At 50.3% G+C, this 16,860-nt stretch overlaps 1 protein-coding gene across 39 annotated transcripts in view; it reads left to right on the top strand.

Moving 5' to 3' along the window:
- CAMTA1 (calmodulin binding transcription activator 1) overlaps positions 1–16,860 on the top strand; it is a 978,479-nt gene that overhangs the window by 902,986 nt on the left and 58,633 nt on the right. For 7 of the 39 annotated variants that reach the window (XM_045387806.2, XM_045387813.2, XM_045387795.2 and 4 more), the window contains exon 1: positions 9,362–9,536. The exons of 31 other annotated variants lie outside the window; for them this stretch is intronic. The gene's annotated coding sequence lies outside the window, so the exon portion shown is untranslated. Of the gene's footprint in view, positions 1–9,361; positions 9,537–13,800; positions 13,954–16,860 lie in introns of those variants that run through there. One more of the 39 variants, XM_074021465.1, reaches the window with a different exon arrangement.

Here is a 16,860-nt window from a genome sequence, read left to right as displayed (position 1 = left end):
GTAGTAGCTAGTTGCTTCTCTAAAAAGATAACTTTCCAGCTCTCATTTTCACGGGTACCTGACAGTGGCTGTGAGGATGGTGATGTCAAAATGGCTTTCTTGTAAATGTCAGGGTCTTTTGACTCCACTGTTGCCTACGAGAGAGCACACTTGTTTCTCTTTAATTAGATCTCTAAGTTTTTGTTTGATTGTTTTTTTTGTTTGGTTTTTTGTTTGTTTGTTTGTTTTGAGACGGAGTCTTCCTCTGTCGCCCAGGCTGGAGTGCAGTGGCGGGATCTTGGCTTACTGCAAGCTCCGCCTCCTGGGTTCACGCCATTCTCTTGCCTCAGCCTCCCGAGTAGCTGGGACTACAGGCGCCCACCACCATGCCTGACTAATTTTTTGTATTTTTAGTAGCAACAGGGTTTCACCGTGTTAGTCAGGATGGTCTCGATCTGCTGACCTCGTGATCCGCCTGCCTCGGCCTCCCAAAGTGCTGGGATTACAGGCGTGAGCCATCGTGCCCGGCCTTGTTTGATTGTTTGTTTGTTTATTTTTTGAGATGGAGTCTCACACTGTCGCCCAGGCCGGAGTACAGTGTTGTGATCTCGGCTCATTGCAACCTCCACTTCCCAGGTTCAAGCAGTTCTCCTGCCTCAGCCTCCTGAGTAGCTAGGACTACAGGCACCACCACCACGCCCGGCTAATTTTTTGTATTTTTAGTAGAGATGGGGTTTCACTATGTTGGTCAGGCTGGTCTCCAACACCTGACCTCATGATCCACCCGCCTCGGCCTCCCAAAGTGCTGGGATTACAGGTGTGAGCCACAGTGCCCGGCCAGTGTTTTTTTGTTTTTGTTTTTGTTTTTAAATAAATCTTACCTGCTTTGTAAGAAAGCCACATGGGGACAGCTTGATTTAGTGCCTTTTTTGAGAGTGCTGTTCTGATTAAAATGCCCATTTCCCACTGTGACTCTACTGGGCTGTAGGGTACATGGCATCCTCTTTGAAGGCTCAGCGGGATCTTTCTGCCTCATGGAAAATTTGACTGTAGCCCCACAGGACCTCATGCTGTCTCAGACTTAAGACTGAGGTCTCCTGAGCACCTCTCCAGGAGCTTAAGAAGGGTTGGACGGTGAACAGGGAGCCGTAGAGGAGGCCGTGGCAGCCCACACACTCTGCACGGGAGGATCTGTGAGCCCTTAGCCAGGTGAACAGGTGCATGGACATGTGGGAATTCTTGCTTAGAAGAAAGAGCCTGTATTGCTCTGCTGGTGCAGGCTGGACTGGGTGGGACCTGTGAGTTAAACCAGTGCATGCTAAGAGGTCTGGGCCTGGGTCTTCTTGCCCCAGCTACTCCTGAATGGCTACAGAGTAAGGTTCAGTTAGAGCACCTCTCTTGTATTTGTGTGGGATTACTCAATCCGCCTAGGGCATCCTGGCCAGCTCCCTCACACAGCTACTGAGCACACAGGAAAGGCGAGCTCATTCTAACAGCATAGGGAGGAAACTGGCAGGAAGGCATCTGCTGCCCCGAAAGATCTGGAGCATATCCTGAGGAGGACCCAAAGTGATGGTGACTTCTGGGTTTTATCCCCTGAGCCCTCACTGAGCACCCACCAGGCCCTGGGCTATCTACTTAAGTTTATTATTCGATTTCATCCCGGCTGTATTCCAGGAGATCTTTCCATCCCCATTCTATTGATGAGGAACCTGAATCTTAGAGGGGTCAAGTGACTTATCCTGTGTCACACAGTTGGGGATTCAAACTCAGGGCCATCTGACATTGCAGCCAAGTGGGCACGTTTTCACCATGCCTCCCCACCACCTGAATTGATGTGGGACGATCCACCCTGTAGTATCCTGCTCCCCTTCACAGCAGATATGTCTCTGCATTTCCCCCACTTTAACGGGGAGAATAGCTGTGTATTTTATCATCCAACATGTGTGTAATAGTGAGGACCTGGTGGGGGTTACTGGGGGGATGGATGGGCCTGTGTCAGCCAGCAGGGTGAGTTGAAGGTGGTTTCACTCTGCTCTTTTGGATTCTTTTCTGCATTATGTCCACTAGGAGAAACCTGCCAGGTCTCGGGCTGGTGGCTAATGCATCTCTTCCTCCCTCCATATTAGAGCTGGCACCTTCCCAGGATGACACCAATCATGGCATGTCCTGGTAGCAAACACCTTTTCTCCCCCACTATCCTCCACATCACTGTCAGGGCCAGTTATCTCTTGCCAGCCCAAAGCTGAATGGCTCAAAGTGATGAGAATGGGTACGTTCTCTTGATGCCATGGGTTGGCCAGGCTCACGCAAGCAACTGCACTCATGGGACTGATGATTTTAAGCCCAGAGTCCCTGCAGCTGAAGCACAGGGGCACCTGCTGTGTCAGGTCATGCCGGCCATGCACCGTGACCCCCCCAACATGGCCTTAGACCTGTCCCTTCAGCAGCAACAATGGATTTGGATTAAACAGGATTTTCAAAGAATTATGTTGAGACTCTAGTTCAGGGGATCCAATCTTTTGGCTTCCCTGGGCCACACTAGAAGAAGAAGAGTCGTCTTAGGTCACACATAAAATGCACTAACACAGCCGGGCGCGGTGGCTCAAGCCTGTAATCCCAGCACTTTGGGAGGCTGAGGCGGGCGGATCACAAGGTCAGGAGATCGAGACCTTCCTGGCTAACACGGTGAAACCTCGTCTCTACTAAAAATACAAAAAATTAGCCGGGTGTGGTGGCGGGCACCTGTGGTCCCAGCTACTCGGGAGGCTGAGGCAGGAGAATGGCGTGGGCCCAGGAGGCAGAGCTTGCAGTGAGCCAAGATCGCGCCACTGCACTCCAGCCTGGGCGACAGAGCGAGACTCCGTCTCAAAAAAAAAAAAAAAAAAAAAAAAAAAAAAAAAAAATGCACTAACACTAACGATAGCTGATTAGGTTAAAAAAATCACACACACACAAAATTCATAATGTTTTAAGAAAGTTTATGAATTTGTGTCGGGCCACTTTCAAAGCTGTCCTGGGTGGCATGTGGCCCACTGGCTGCAGGCAGAACAACCTTGCAGTGTAGTCTAAACTGATTTTACAGAGGAGGAAACTGAGGCACGGGAAGGGAAAGGAGTTTGCCATACAGGTAATTCTGGGGGTGGGGGTGGGGGGCGGAACTGGAACCAGAGCCCAGGCTGCTGACCCCAGGCCAGGACCCGGTTCCCCACCTCAGCGCCTCCTTCTTCCTGGACGGCCCAGGGGCCCTGACAGGTGCAGCTCAGCTGGAGATGTTTGAGACTCTCTCTGCAAAGCTCCCCCTTGCCCCTGAATCAGCCAACCATTGTGATCTGCAAGGAGAATCCCAAGTTCTGAATGCTGTTCTCACCAGGATCCCCAGCTGTCAGGGACATCGTCATGGCCAGCAAGGACTTCACAGACTCACCCTTGGCTTTTTCACAACCTTCAGAAGCACCGTGAGAAACTGCCTGTCTTCTGACACCTTCTGCCCTGTGCATCACCATCGTGTGACTCAGGGCCTCCCCTGTGCCAGTCTCATCTCCTCACTGAGTAGTCACGGGACAGGGCCTGTCTGTTCACATTCCCCTCCTGCCACTGTACCCCACATAGGCCCAGACCGACTCACTGGGAGGATCGGCCATCAGACTCTCCTGACCTGGGTCTAGCTTTTCCCGTCGGTCAGTCTTCTTTTCTCAAGTTAAATCCATTGATTTCTATTCTATACTTCTTCATTCTCTTTCTCTTCTCCTTTGTCTATGTGTGTGTGTTACAGCTTTATTGAGATATAATTAGCATACTATACAATTTACCTATTTGAAGTACAATTCGAAGTTTCTGAGTTTTTCACAGGGCTGTGCGGTCATCACCACAAACTAATTTTAGAACATCTTCATCCCCCAAGAAAGATCCTAGCACCCATGAAGCAGGGTCACTCCCCATTCGTCCTCAGCTCCCCCCCCACCACCCTCCCTAGGCAACTATTGATCTATTTTCTGTCACCATAAAGTTTCCTAATCTGGACATTTTCTATAAATGATATAATACAATGTATGGACTTGTGGCTGGCTTCTTGCACTCAGCATGATGTTTTTAAGGTTCACCCATGTTGTAGCATGTATCAGTACTTCGTTATTTTTATTGCTAAGTAAATGTCCATAGGTATGAACATCTCTTTTCATTCTCTTGGATATATACCTAGGAGTGGAATGGCTGGGTGACATCATAACTTTATGATTAACCTTTTGAAGAACTGCCAGACTGTTTTCCTAAGTAGCTGTGCCATTTTACATTTCCACCACCAGTATATAAAAGTTCAAATTTCTCCACATCCTTGCCAACATTTGTTATTGTCTTTCTTTGTGACTATAGTCACTTAGTGGGTGTGAAGTGGTATCTCATTGTGGTTTTGCTTTGCATTTCCTCAGTGACTTTGATTTCCTCAAATCAAATGCTGAACATCTTTTCATGCCCTTATTAGAGATCTTCTTTGGAGAAATGTCTATTCAGATACTTTGCCTATTTAAAAAACTGGGTTCTTTACTTTTTGTTTTTGAGCTGTAAGAGTTCTCTTTATATTCGAGATACAAGTCCCTTATGAAATATGAGATTTGCAAATATTTTCTCCTTTTTAGTGAAACGTCTTACTTCTTGATGTTGCCCTTTGAAGCATAGATGTTTTCAATGTTGATAATGTTCAATTTATTTATTTTTTCCTTTGGTTGCTTGTGCTTTTGATATATTTAAGAAACTATTGCCAAATCCAAGGTCATGAAGGTTTACTGCCATATTTTTTTTTCTAAGAGTTTTGTAGCTTTACCTCTTATATTTAGGTCTTTGATCCACTTTGAGTTACATTTTATATATGGTGTGAGGGAGGAGTTCAACTTCATTCTTTATCATGTGGATAGCCCATTGTCCTAGCCCCATTTGTTGAAGACAATTCTTTCCCCACTGAATTGCCTTGTCAGCTTTACCTGTGGCTTTTAAAAATGTTTTCTACTTCTTCAAGGCTTAAAGATATACTGAATATGCATGTTGCTCTTATTTTTAAATTGTCACTTAGTTTGAGCAGAATCCTGCGAGTTTTTCTTTTACTGGGAAGTTGATGTATACAGAAACATCTGATTTCTTACCAGACAGGAGAGGTTAGATTATGCTGCAGTAACAACAAATTCAATCTCAGGACTGGATTTCTCATTCATGCTACAAGTCCAACTACAATTGCTAGGGAGGGCCCTACTCATCATGGTCACACAGGGGCCCAGGCTGGCAGAGGCTACCTCTTCCTATAAACAAGCTTGCACAATTGCCAGGGCTGGGGGAAAGAATGTGGTGGGCAGGTCACTGGTTCTTAAAACTTCTATCTGTAATAATACACATCAGATTTACTCATGTTTCATTAGCCCCAGAAAGTCACATGGTCACATCTAATTTCAAAGGGTTCAGGCCAGTGCAAAGCACCCCCAGGGATAGCAACCAGAGATATTTGGTATATAATATTAATGACTACCATTTCCCCGGAGTGTACTGAAATGTAACAGGTGTAGTGTAATGAAATCAGTTGATGTGGATTTTCTGTTGTGCATCTTGAACTTTAGTCATTGTAGTAAAATTCCTTTGTAGAGGTTGAGGCTGCATCGAGCCAAGATCATGCCATTGCTCTCCAGCCTGGGCAACAGAGTGAGCTCCTGTCTCAAAAAAAAAAAACAAACAAACAAACAACAAAAAAAAATTCTTTGTAGAAATTTCCAGACTGTTCTGTTAAACAAATGTATCTACTTAATGGTAAGAGTTTTTAGGTGCTTGGAGTAGGGCAGAATGAGCACAGGCTCTGAAGGTGAAACCCAGATCCACTGCTTTCCAGCTGTGTGGCTTTGAGCAAGTTAGCTGACTTTATGAAGCCTTTGTCTTACCCTCTATGGAATATCCTACTTGCAGGAGAATTAGCAGCAGTGTATGTGAGTGCCTAGCACAACAGCAGGCAGATAACAGGCATCCAACAGACTGAAGTTCCCTTCTTCCTCCTCTGCAACAGGATCCACCCCCTGGGTTCATCCTGAGACCCTCAGCAGGGTTAGGGCCGATATCAACTCCCTGTATCTGTTCCCCCCGTCCTTTTTGAGACAGGGTCTTGCTCTGTTGCCCAGGCTGGAATGCAGTGGTGTGATCATGGCTTACTGCAGCCTCAACCTCCTGGGCTCAAGCAATCTTCTCACCTCCGCCTCCCAAATAGCAAGGACTACAGACACACACCACCACACCCAGCTAATTAAAAAAAAAACCAAAACATTGTAGAGAGGAGGTCTCACTATGTATCCAGGCTGGTCTTGAAATCCTGGGTTCCAGTGATCCTCCTGCCTCGGCTTCCTAAAGTACTGGGATTACAGGTGTGAGCCACTGTGCCTGGCTGTATCTGCTTTAAGGGACAAAAATTGCACTGGACCTCGGTACTGCCAATGGACTCATAACTGAGTAAAGTTTTCTTTTTCTCTATTTTACAAAACAACCCAGGTATACTCAAAGCCCCATTAAAAACCCAGTGTAACAATATGCTTGAATCACGCGCATGCCTTACTCTGTCATTTTCTAACTTGGAAGAAAGAACACGAATACCACAAGGAACCACCTGTGGAGATTCAGTTCTAGGGCACTGGCAGAGCTCGGGGCACGCCTCAGGAGCACCCAGCTCATCCCGCCCTAGCTCTGACTTTCCAAGACAGGGACCCAAGGAAGCCTCCTGCTCCTGTGGTGCAGTGGGGACTCAAAGTGGTAGGCACTCCAGGAGAAGAATGAGCCCAGCTGAGGAACAGTACCAGGACATCCCCCATGCAGAAACATCACCCCAGGCTCCTGACCCCAACCCACTCAGCAGGGCTCAGCCAGTGCCTCCTGGGCTGCTGCAGCCATGACCCCACCTGTCCCACCTGCTCGGCAGAGGTGGGGCTGTGGAGGAAGGGTGAGGTACCCCTGAGGCCCCTCCTCAGACAGCTGGGATGCCAGGAGTGAACCCTGTGTCTGCCAAAAACAAAAACAAAACAAAACCAGGCAAAAGAACTTCCCCACCTGAGAGGAAAGACTGAAGATTTCTTCTCTTTAACTGGGTTTCAGGTGCCTGAACTGGATCGAAATCACCACCAGTTCCCTGGCACTTTAGAGTACAGAGGAAGGCGCTCTCTCTCCTGTCGGCCTCCACCCCTGCTGGTCTCTTCCTCACAAATCCATTCAGAGCAATTTAACAACCATCAGCTGAGCACTTACAGTGTGCCCCACCAGCACTGTGCAAGCTGCTGGGATAAGTCAGGCTTTGTTCTTGTTCTCAAGGAGATGAGGGCTGTCTTGCTCTTAGTGAAAAACAACTTTTAGAAACACTTTTTATTAATGTATAATGGACATATGGAAAAGTGCACATATTCTAAGTATGCAACTCAATGACTTTTCACAACTAAACCAGTGCCCAGGTCAAGATTAAAACAGCACCAGAAACCCAGAAGCCAGCCCCACCTCCAGCCACTCCTCCTCACCCCCAAGTACCCTGTTTTGGCAAAGCTGGCAACGGTAGCTAACTTTGATTGAATATGCATCAGTGCCAGGCACTAGTACATGCACGTTCCACCTATTGATTCCTTTAACTCTCGCACCATAGCTATGAAGGCACAGACAGTGGGGAACACAGCTAGCAAGGAGCCCACTCTGAACCCAGGGGGTTGGTTTCCCGAGCCCACGTGTCCCTGATGACTACCCTTTCATTGCCGCCCTGCAAACAAACAGAACCCACTCACTGTGTACTACAACACCAACACATAACAAAGCTGGAGGTTCGGTTCTGCTGAGAGCGTTAGGAAAAGCCACTGAGGGTGGTCAGATTTGAGGTGGACCTTGATGAATGCATAGGAGTCTCCCTAGCAGATAAAGGGAAGCAGGTGCATAGCAAAGTTGGGGGGGGGGGCGTGCAAGGGGTCCTGCGTGGTGACCCAGGGGGCGGGCGAGGGGTAGACAGGTGCAGTGGGAATACTGACCTAGAGCAGGATTGGAATATGTACTGGGGCTTTGCCAGGGCAGGCTTCGGAACAGGCGATTAACTTGCTCAGGTTTACAGTGGGTGGCAGCCCCCAAGGGAAGCCATGGACGATCTACCGGCACGGGCAGGGCCCAGCTTAGTCAGGGTGTCCTTCACGCGGCCTCTAACAAGCGATTCCTCACTGGGTGTACAGGCTTAAGGGCTCTGCAAATGTTGGGGTTGTTTCTGTGTGCGTTTGGGTAGGGTCAGAAAAGACTCCGCCCCCAATTTCGAGACACCTTTTTACCCAGATGGCAGACATGGCCGATTTTACAGATATTTGACTCTATATATATCTACATATCTGTATCTATCTATACATAACAAAAACAAAATAGGCGGTCTCATGACAAGTCTTGGGGTCAGGCACTTTCCCTGTGCGAGGCAGTGGGACTGCAAACAGCACAGGGAAAGAAGAAAGCGGGATCCGCTCGGGACGCCTGAGCCTCGATGAAGAGGTGCGGCTCGGGGTTTGTGGCCGGGGCGAGAGGCCCTCACGCAGAAGTCCCCGTGCGCAGGGCTGGAGCTGGAACTTTGGAACGCGGAGGTTAGACCCACAGGGTGGGCGAAGGTCCGCACTCCAGCTAAGGGGGTCGGGCGCCGCACTCCCCCAAAGCCGGAGCCGCCGCCACCGGCCCCGCCCACCGTCCTCCGCCCCGCCCTGGCCCTCCCCGGGTCCTCGGGCCCCGGCCCCCTCCTCCCGCCCGGCCCCCGCGCTCTCCAGCTCGTTGCGCAGCGCCGGCTCCTCCCGCCGGCTGCATTGCAGACGCCGCCGCCGCAGGGCGCGCCGGGGCCGCGCAGGGAGCCCGAGCCCGGGAACGCGGGTCCTCGGCGCGGAGCCTCGGGCGGCCCCGACGGCGCGGGGAGCCGGGCAGGGCGGACGCGGGGCGGCCCTGCGGGAAGGGGAACGAGCGGCCGGCGCGGGGTTCCTGGGGCCGTCGGCCCGGGCAACGGGTGCAGCCGTCGGGCTCCGAGCCGTCCCGGCCTCGAGGGGACCGTGGCCGCCCCCTTCGCGGGCCGTGCTGAGCCGGGCGGGCGGAGCGGCGGGGACCGTGTCGGGAGGGGCCGGGGCCCGGGTCTCGCGCGGGGACGCCCGGGGCGCGCTCCGCCCGCACCCTCCGGCCGGGACCCAGCCGTCCAGCGCGGCTCGGGCGCAGTTCCGGCGCAGTCCCCGCGCCGAGCGGCTCCGCGCCCCGCACCAGCCTCTGCCCGGCTCCGGGTGACGTCGCGTCCTCCCATTGGGCCACGCGGCCTGGGGGGTGGGGTCGGGTCCGGTGAGCTCACCGCCGCGCCCCGCCATTGGTCCGGGCGGCGCACTCGGGCAGTGGCGGGGAGACCGCGGTACCCGGAGCCCCGCGAGTCGTTCCAGCTGCGGCGAGTGGAGCTGAGCGGGCGCGGGGCCGGGCCAGGCCGGGCGGGGCCGGGCGGGGCGCGGGAGCCAGTGAGCGGCGGCTCGGCGCAAGCCTGACCGAGCGGGAGCCGAGCTCAGCAAGTCCGGGTGAGTGCGCGGCGGCGCGGGGCTAGGTGGAGGGCGCGTGCGGGCGAGGGCGGTGGCCGGCGGGGGCGCGCGCGGGGCGGGGGCGGGGCCGAGGCGTGGGGGGCACGCGTGCTCGCGAGCCGGGGGCGTGGTGCACGCGCTGCCACGCGTGTTTCTGGTGCGAGGGTGCGGTGCGGGGCCAGGCCGGGAGGGCGTGCGCGGGCCGGGCGTGTTTACGCGCGGCGGGGAGGGGCCGCGAGGGTGCGCGCGTTTCTGGCGCGAGTGGGGGGTGTGGGGATGCGGCGGACCCAGTGTGGGGGGTGTGTTTCTGGGGTGAGAGTGGGGAGTGAGTGTGAGGAGCAAGGGTGAGGGGCTGCGGGGAGGGTGTGCATTTGGCCGAGGAGTGGGTGGGAGACACGCGTGTCCATGCCGCGAGGGTGTGTCGACGCCCGATCCTGCGTGGGGCCTGGGGCTGTGTGTCTGGAGTGGCCAGGCGTGAGGGGCGCGCGTGTTTGTGCGAGGGGCGTGTGCGGCAGGTGTGAGCCACGCGTGTCCGGGCGCGCGCGCGGGCCGGATGCGCTTCTGGAGCAGTGCGCGGACGCGCGCGCGTCTGTGCCGGAGCGAGAGCAGGGACGAGCGTGTCGGGCGCGCGCGGGCGGGGCTGGGGCGGCGTCGGGGCGCGCAGGGGCTCGGCCCGCAGGAGTGAGTTCGGGGCGCGCGGCTTGTCCTCGCCGAGGGCTTTTGGGACCCAGCGCCGCCTCCTTCCCGCGGCGGGGGCGCGGTGTCCCTGGGCTGGCAGGTGCTGGGCGAGGTGTGGGCACAGCCCAGGGCTCCTCAGAGGGGTGCGGAATCGGGCGGCGGGGGACTGTCTCAGCCTGCAGCCCAGGGGAGCGGAGGGACGCTCGATTCACCCGCGTGCACAGTGCAGTCCCGAAAGTGGATGGAAGGCTCGGAGGAACTTCTGAGAGCTTTGCTTCCCTGCAGGCTGGCGACCGGAGAGCGCTTTCCACGCGCAGATGGGCCTGGATAGACGCTCGGGGTGGCCCTTTCACATTTTCGGAGCTCTGGTGATATGGTTTCTAGGTATTGCGCCTCTTTAGAGGTGGCGCTGAAGGCTTTCTGGTGTTTGAGACTTTTTTTATCTCTGTAGATTACCGCAGATGTCAAAAACATTTCCCTATAAATCGGGTATCAGAATAGATTTCTGAAATGATGATATTCTTGCAGACTATTTTCTTAATCAGTTGCCCCACCAGGGAGGGACGACAATTTTAAAGTCTGTTTTCTATTTTGCCCACTTTTACTTGATACGAGTTCTGTTGGCGGCCTGAAGTATCTAATCCCGGAAGCCGACTGAGTAACGTGAGAGGTGCCCTCAGATAACTACAGAAGTGCCTCCTCTGTTTGGTTGCTTGAATGAATGCATTATATTTTTTCCACCAGTGAGGCTTTTAAAAAATTGTACTCCCAAGTTTTATCGATAAAATATCTGGCTGTACATACAAGGAGTCTTTTTCTGTTACTACCTTGAGGAACGGAACTGTTTCGTTTCCCTACAGAATCTGTGTCTTATCGAGAAACTATTGCCGGGAACCGGATCAAGAGAAATGCATTATGCAGAAGCACTTTTCCTGCTGTGTGTTTAGAAAAAAAAAAAAAAGTTATTATTCCAAGACCAGAATTAGACACTAGCAAATTTATGTTTCTCTTTTTCTTTGTATTAGATTTAGAGAGTAATAATGTTTAATGTTCTAGAAAATAGCATTTACTTACAGCGTATGCATTTCCTAAATAAATGTAGCCTGGTAGTGAAAAGAAGCAGAGAACTGCTGTGTATTCCTGAGGGACCTTGATGAGGTCGTCCTGATTAATTATAATCTGAACAACTCAAATGGAAATACAGTATTTCATGCACTCGTTAATAACAGTCTTGTTTGTATTATTTAAGGATTTGGCTTTGGTGATACCCTGGCGGACGCATTATTTCAGGCTATTCTTTTTTTTTTTTTTTGAGATAGAGTCTCACTCTGTTGCCCAGGCTGGAGTGCAATGGCATGATCCCAGCTCACCACAACCTGCACCTCCCGGGTTCAAGTGATTCTCCTACCTCAGTCTCCCGAGTAGCTGTGACTACAGTTGCATGTCACCATGCCCGACTAATTTTTGTATTTTTAGTAAAGATGGAGTTTCACTATGTTGGCCAGGCTGGTCTTGAACTCCTGACCTCGTGATCCGCCCGCCTCAGCCTCCCAAGTGCTGGGATTACAGGTGTGAGCCACCGCGCGTGGCCCAGGCTTTTCTTTAGTCTTCTATTTAGGACTGAACTGGCCTTTACTAAGAGCTGTTACTGCTGCAGTATGTTCATGGGGAGCTGTTGTAGAATCCAGTACGTGAATAACAAGTGGAACTGAGAATTATTTACTTCATATGAGAAAGATAGTGAAGTTAAAGAATTGGTTGACATGAAAGTTTCCCGAGTGAAAGGTGTGAGGCTCTTTTGAAACAGGTTTCACTCTGTCGCCCAGGCTGGAGTGCAGCGGCACGATCGTGGCTCAGTGCAGCCTCCACCTCCCGGGCTTAGGTGATCCTCCCGCCTCAGCCTCCTGGGTAGCTGGGACTACAGGCGCACACCACCATGCCCGGCTAATTTGTATTTTTTGTGGAGACGGGGTTTCTCCATGTTGCCCAGACTGGGCTCAAACTCCTGAGCTCAAGTGATCCACCCACCTCAGCCTCCCAACGTGCTGGGATTATAGGCATGATGGTTGGAGAAGTTCAGGTGTGATGTATTGAATTACATTAAAAGCCACATGTTAATATTAGTCACATTTAACATTTCAGAATTGTTAGCCTGCTGGGTGACACCACTGCATAGTGTCACATCATGTCATGGGGATGTTGGCATTCATAGTCATGGAGACCTTCAGTTAGAGTCTTACCCTCTTCTTGAATGAATTGCCCTAAAGTCAAATGACCATCTTTTCTTTGCTGTTCTCTTATGTGACTACATTTGGGTTAACATGACAGGCAGACAGGGAGATGCCTTCACCATCAGAAAATAGTTACTCTTCACCCCACAAGCAGTATAACAAGTGACTCATTAAAACCAGGGTATGATACCTTGTGAATAGTAACTTTAAAAATAGGGCCTGGTGTGGTGGCTGACACCTGTAATTCTAGCACTTTGGGAGGCCGAGGCAGGTGGATCACTTAAGCCTAGGAGTTCAAGACCAGCTTGGGCAACATGGAGAAACCCCGTCTCTACAAAACATACCAAAATTAGCCAGGTGTGGCAGTGCATGCCTACAGTCGCAGCTACTCAGGAGGCTGAGGTGGGAGGATCACCTGAGCCCAGTAGGTGGAGGTTGCAGTGAGCTGTGATTGTGCCATTGCACTCCATCCTGAGCAACAGAGTGAGACCCCATCTCAACAAGAGAAAACGAAACAAAAAGCCAGGCGTGGTGGCTTTAACCTCTAATGTCTGCAGTTTGGGAGGCCAAGGCGGAAGGATCGCTTGAGCCCAGGAGTTCAAGGCTGCAGTGAGCCATGATCATGCCACTGCTCTGCAGCCTGGGCAACAGCAAGACCCTGATTCAAAAAAAAAAGAAAAAGAAAAAGACAGTGGAGGGGGAGAATGCCAGGATGATCTTGTTTAATGCTTCATTTCAGTAAAGTTCCTTTCATAGACTAACTGAAATTTTAGTTTATAAAGTATCGTGATCCCTGTAATTTGTTTAATTTTATATTGTTTTGTAAATATTGAAAATAGAGCATAGTTTTAGACATGATGTGAAGAGACTGGTCAACTCATCTTTGAAGCACCTACTATACATCCGTTGCTTAGCAACTTAAAACTAGTAAGTTAAATATTGCTTTGAGGAAGATAAGGTATAAGGAGTTTAATGAAGGTAAATGTGTCTGGGAGTTAAAGTGCTGATCATAAAGCTACATAATGTTTTTGTAATGTGGCAAGTGAGGATAAGCCATGTAAATGAATTTATCCGTTGTATTAAACTAATATTTATCAACTGCTAAAATTAATCAGTCTCTGCATTTTTCCACCTGTCTTGTTTCACCTGACTTTCACCACCCATACGTCATATTTCGCTCTCCAGCTGGCCTCGCCCCGTCACCAGCCACACGGCATGAGTCCTCTGTCACACGCAGCCAGGCTGGTGTGCTGGTGTGCCTGCCCTCACCCATACTCCGTGTTACATTCTATCTCTTTTTTTCTCTGAGCCTCACTCAAGTCTTATTAATGAAGCTTTTTCTTCTCACCACCCAGATTAGATGAACAGCTGTTTATGGGGTACGGAGGGGCGGCGCCTAAGCTATATCTTCCACTATGCCTAGCATCATGCCAGCTGGGAGTTGAAGTTTCATGAATACTGTTAGTTGGCAAAGAAATTATCCAGCGTGATGCTACTCGTTGGATAGGGTGAGGAGACTGTCCCAAAATGTGTTTCTTCAAGCCCAACACAAACCTGATCCTACTGTGTGCCTTCATGCCTTCGGTTCGGTCTTGCCTGTTGGTCATTTAGGCACAGACTCCAAATGATCTGCCATGCAGGTCAGTTCAAGCAGGAGTGAAAGGTAGTCGAAAGTCAATTTATGTGAATATGAGTCTGAAGCCAACTGGTGGATGTGAGTTTTCACTTAAGTGGTCTTGAGGTGGCCCTAAAAATCCTGGACACTACCAGTGTAAAATAGGCCTGACACCTGAATCATTTTCCCAGACTTAGAAGATTGGCCAGAAGCCACCGTCTAGGGATGTGTGTAGGTAACAGCTGTTTTCTTTCATATAATACAGCAGGATGGGCACTGAGTGTTTCAGCTCCACCATTCACTCAGTGAGAAGCCTTATGTAAATTATCTTGTCTCTCTGGCTCTCTTGCCTGTTTTCCAAACCCATTAGTGGTTCAGAAAAGCATGGTCACCATCATCAGATTTTAAAATCAGAGTGCATTGCATATAGTAAGAGTAAGTATTGGTTTGGGAAGCTTTTGTTTCCATATGGGGGAGTGTGTGCTGGCTTCTATTTCTTTCTGTGGACCACAGTTTTAAAAAGTTGAAAGCCACCAGACTGGATATTTCCTAATTCTCTTTCAATTCAGCTGTTCTGCTGTGATTCTCTTCTGTGGTATGTGTCTGTTGTGACGCCGCATTTAGCAGTCACCTAAGGCCCGAAAGAGTTAAGATATCTCCATATGTATGAATTCAACAGATAGTCTCCAGCCAGGCCAGAGCTCAGTATACCTTTCCTTGTCTTACTGAATGTTTGGGCAGTCAACATTGAATCAGTGTTTCGAATAAGCAAGACAGTTTATTGTTGCTGTCATTTATCACATGTTTTGTAGAGAAATTGTAATAACATTTGTATACTAAGGTATATTTAATGATATTGAATAGCAATTTTTTATTTATAAGTGGAAGCAGAACTCTTCTAATTACTTAGCAAAAGGATCTACATTTCAGTTAATAGATTGACTTTTTATTTACTTTTTTTGTTTTTTTGTTTTTTTTGAGACAGAGTCTCACTCTATCGCCCAGGCTGCAGTGCGGTGGCGCAATCTCGGCTCACTGCAAGCTCCGCCCAGGTTCACGCCATTCTCCTGCCTCAGCCTCCTGAGTAGCTGGGACTACAGGCACCTGCCACCATGCCCGGCTAATTTTTTTGTATTATTAGTAGAGACGTGGTTTCACCGTGTTAGCCAGGATGGTCTCGATCTCCTGACCTCACGATCCACCCGCCTTGGCCTCCCAAAGTGCTGGGATTACAGGAGTGAGCCACTGTGCCCGGCCTACTTTTTTTTTTTTAATTTTAGTTTTTCAGACAGTGTCTTACTGTGTCACCCAGACTGGAGTGCACTGGCACCATCTTGGCTCACTGTAACCTCTGCCTCCCAGATTTAAGCTATTCTGGTGCCTCAGCCTCCCAGGTAGCTGGGATTACAGGCATGCACCACGACACCCAGCTAATTTTTGTATTTTTTGGTATAGATGGGTTTTGCCTTGTTGGCCAGGCTGGTCTGGAACTCCTGGCCTCAAGTTAGCCATCTGCCTCAGCTTCCCAAAGTGCTGGGATTACAGGTGTGAGCCCCCGCACCCGGCCAATAGATCGACTTTAGCCTCTTCCAGCTCTTCCAGCTGCACGTGACAGAGCTCCACCTCAGACTGGCTTATATCAAAAAGGGAACTTGGCCAAGTGTGGTGACTCACACCTGTAGTCCCAGCACTTTGGGAGGTCAAGGCAGGAGGATCTCTTGAGGCCAGGAGTCTGAGGCTAGCCTAAGCAACATGGCAAGACCTCATCTTTAAAAAAAATTTAAAACAAATAGCTGGACACAGTGGCACACGCCTATAGTCCCAGCTACTCGGGAGGCTGAAGCAGGAGGATTGCTTGAGCCCAGGAGTTTGAGGCTGCAGTGAGCCACAATTACACCACTGCCCTCCAGCCTGGGTGACAGCAAGACCCTGTCTCAAAAAAAAAAAAAAAAAAGGAATTTATTGACTCTTATGAAGTCCAGAATTAGCGTTGTCTTCAGATAGAACTGGCTCTAGATGCTCAATGATGTCATTAGGCCTCCCCCACTGCCCCCACCCCACTCTCCTCCTCTATGTTAATTTTATTCTCAAGCAGGGAAGGGTCCTCAGTATGGCAGCAAGATGGCCCACTCTGAGCTCCAGGCTTATTGTCTGCCAGATTACCAGATGTCTCCAGGAAGACAGCTCTTCTTTCCCTGTAGTTCCAGGAAATGTGTCATCCTTATTGGCCCATCTTGAGTCACGTGTCTAATCTCTTGAATAAGGGGACATGGTCCTCTCATTTGTAAGGCCTGGCTCATACACCCCTGCAGCCAAGAATTGGGCTCTGTGCCACCTAAACCAGGTGCACTTCCTTAGTTCAGGCTGCTCTAACAAAGTACCATGGACAGGTGTCCTGTAAACAACAGAAATTTATTTCTCATAGTTCTGGAGGCCGAAAGTCCAAGTGCCAGCATGGTGTGAGGGTCACTTCTGGGTTGTAGACTGCCAGCTTCTTGCTGTATCTTTACAAGGTGGAAAGAAGGCATGTTGCTCTCTGGGCTCCCTTTTATAAGGGCACCCATATTTAATCCCATTCATGAGGGCTGTACTCTCAAGACCTAATCACCTTCCAGAGGCCCCACTTCCTAATACCATCACATTGGGAGTTGGGATTTTAACACAGGAATTTTAGGAAGACATAAACATGCAGTCCATTGCACTCCCCCAGGAAGAAGCAAGGTGCCCTGATCAGGGAAGAAGGAAGGGATGCTAGGGGGGCCGACTGTGAAGGAACCCGTAGGTTTTGGTCTTCACACTT

This window comes from Macaca fascicularis, chromosome 1, assembly GCF_037993035.2.
Source record: "Macaca fascicularis isolate 582-1 chromosome 1, T2T-MFA8v1.1".
Taxonomy (NCBI): Eukaryota; Metazoa; Chordata; class Mammalia; order Primates; family Cercopithecidae; genus Macaca; species Macaca fascicularis.
The sequence above is the reverse complement of the archived record's forward strand: the minus strand, read 5'-3'. Positions and strand labels throughout refer to the sequence as shown.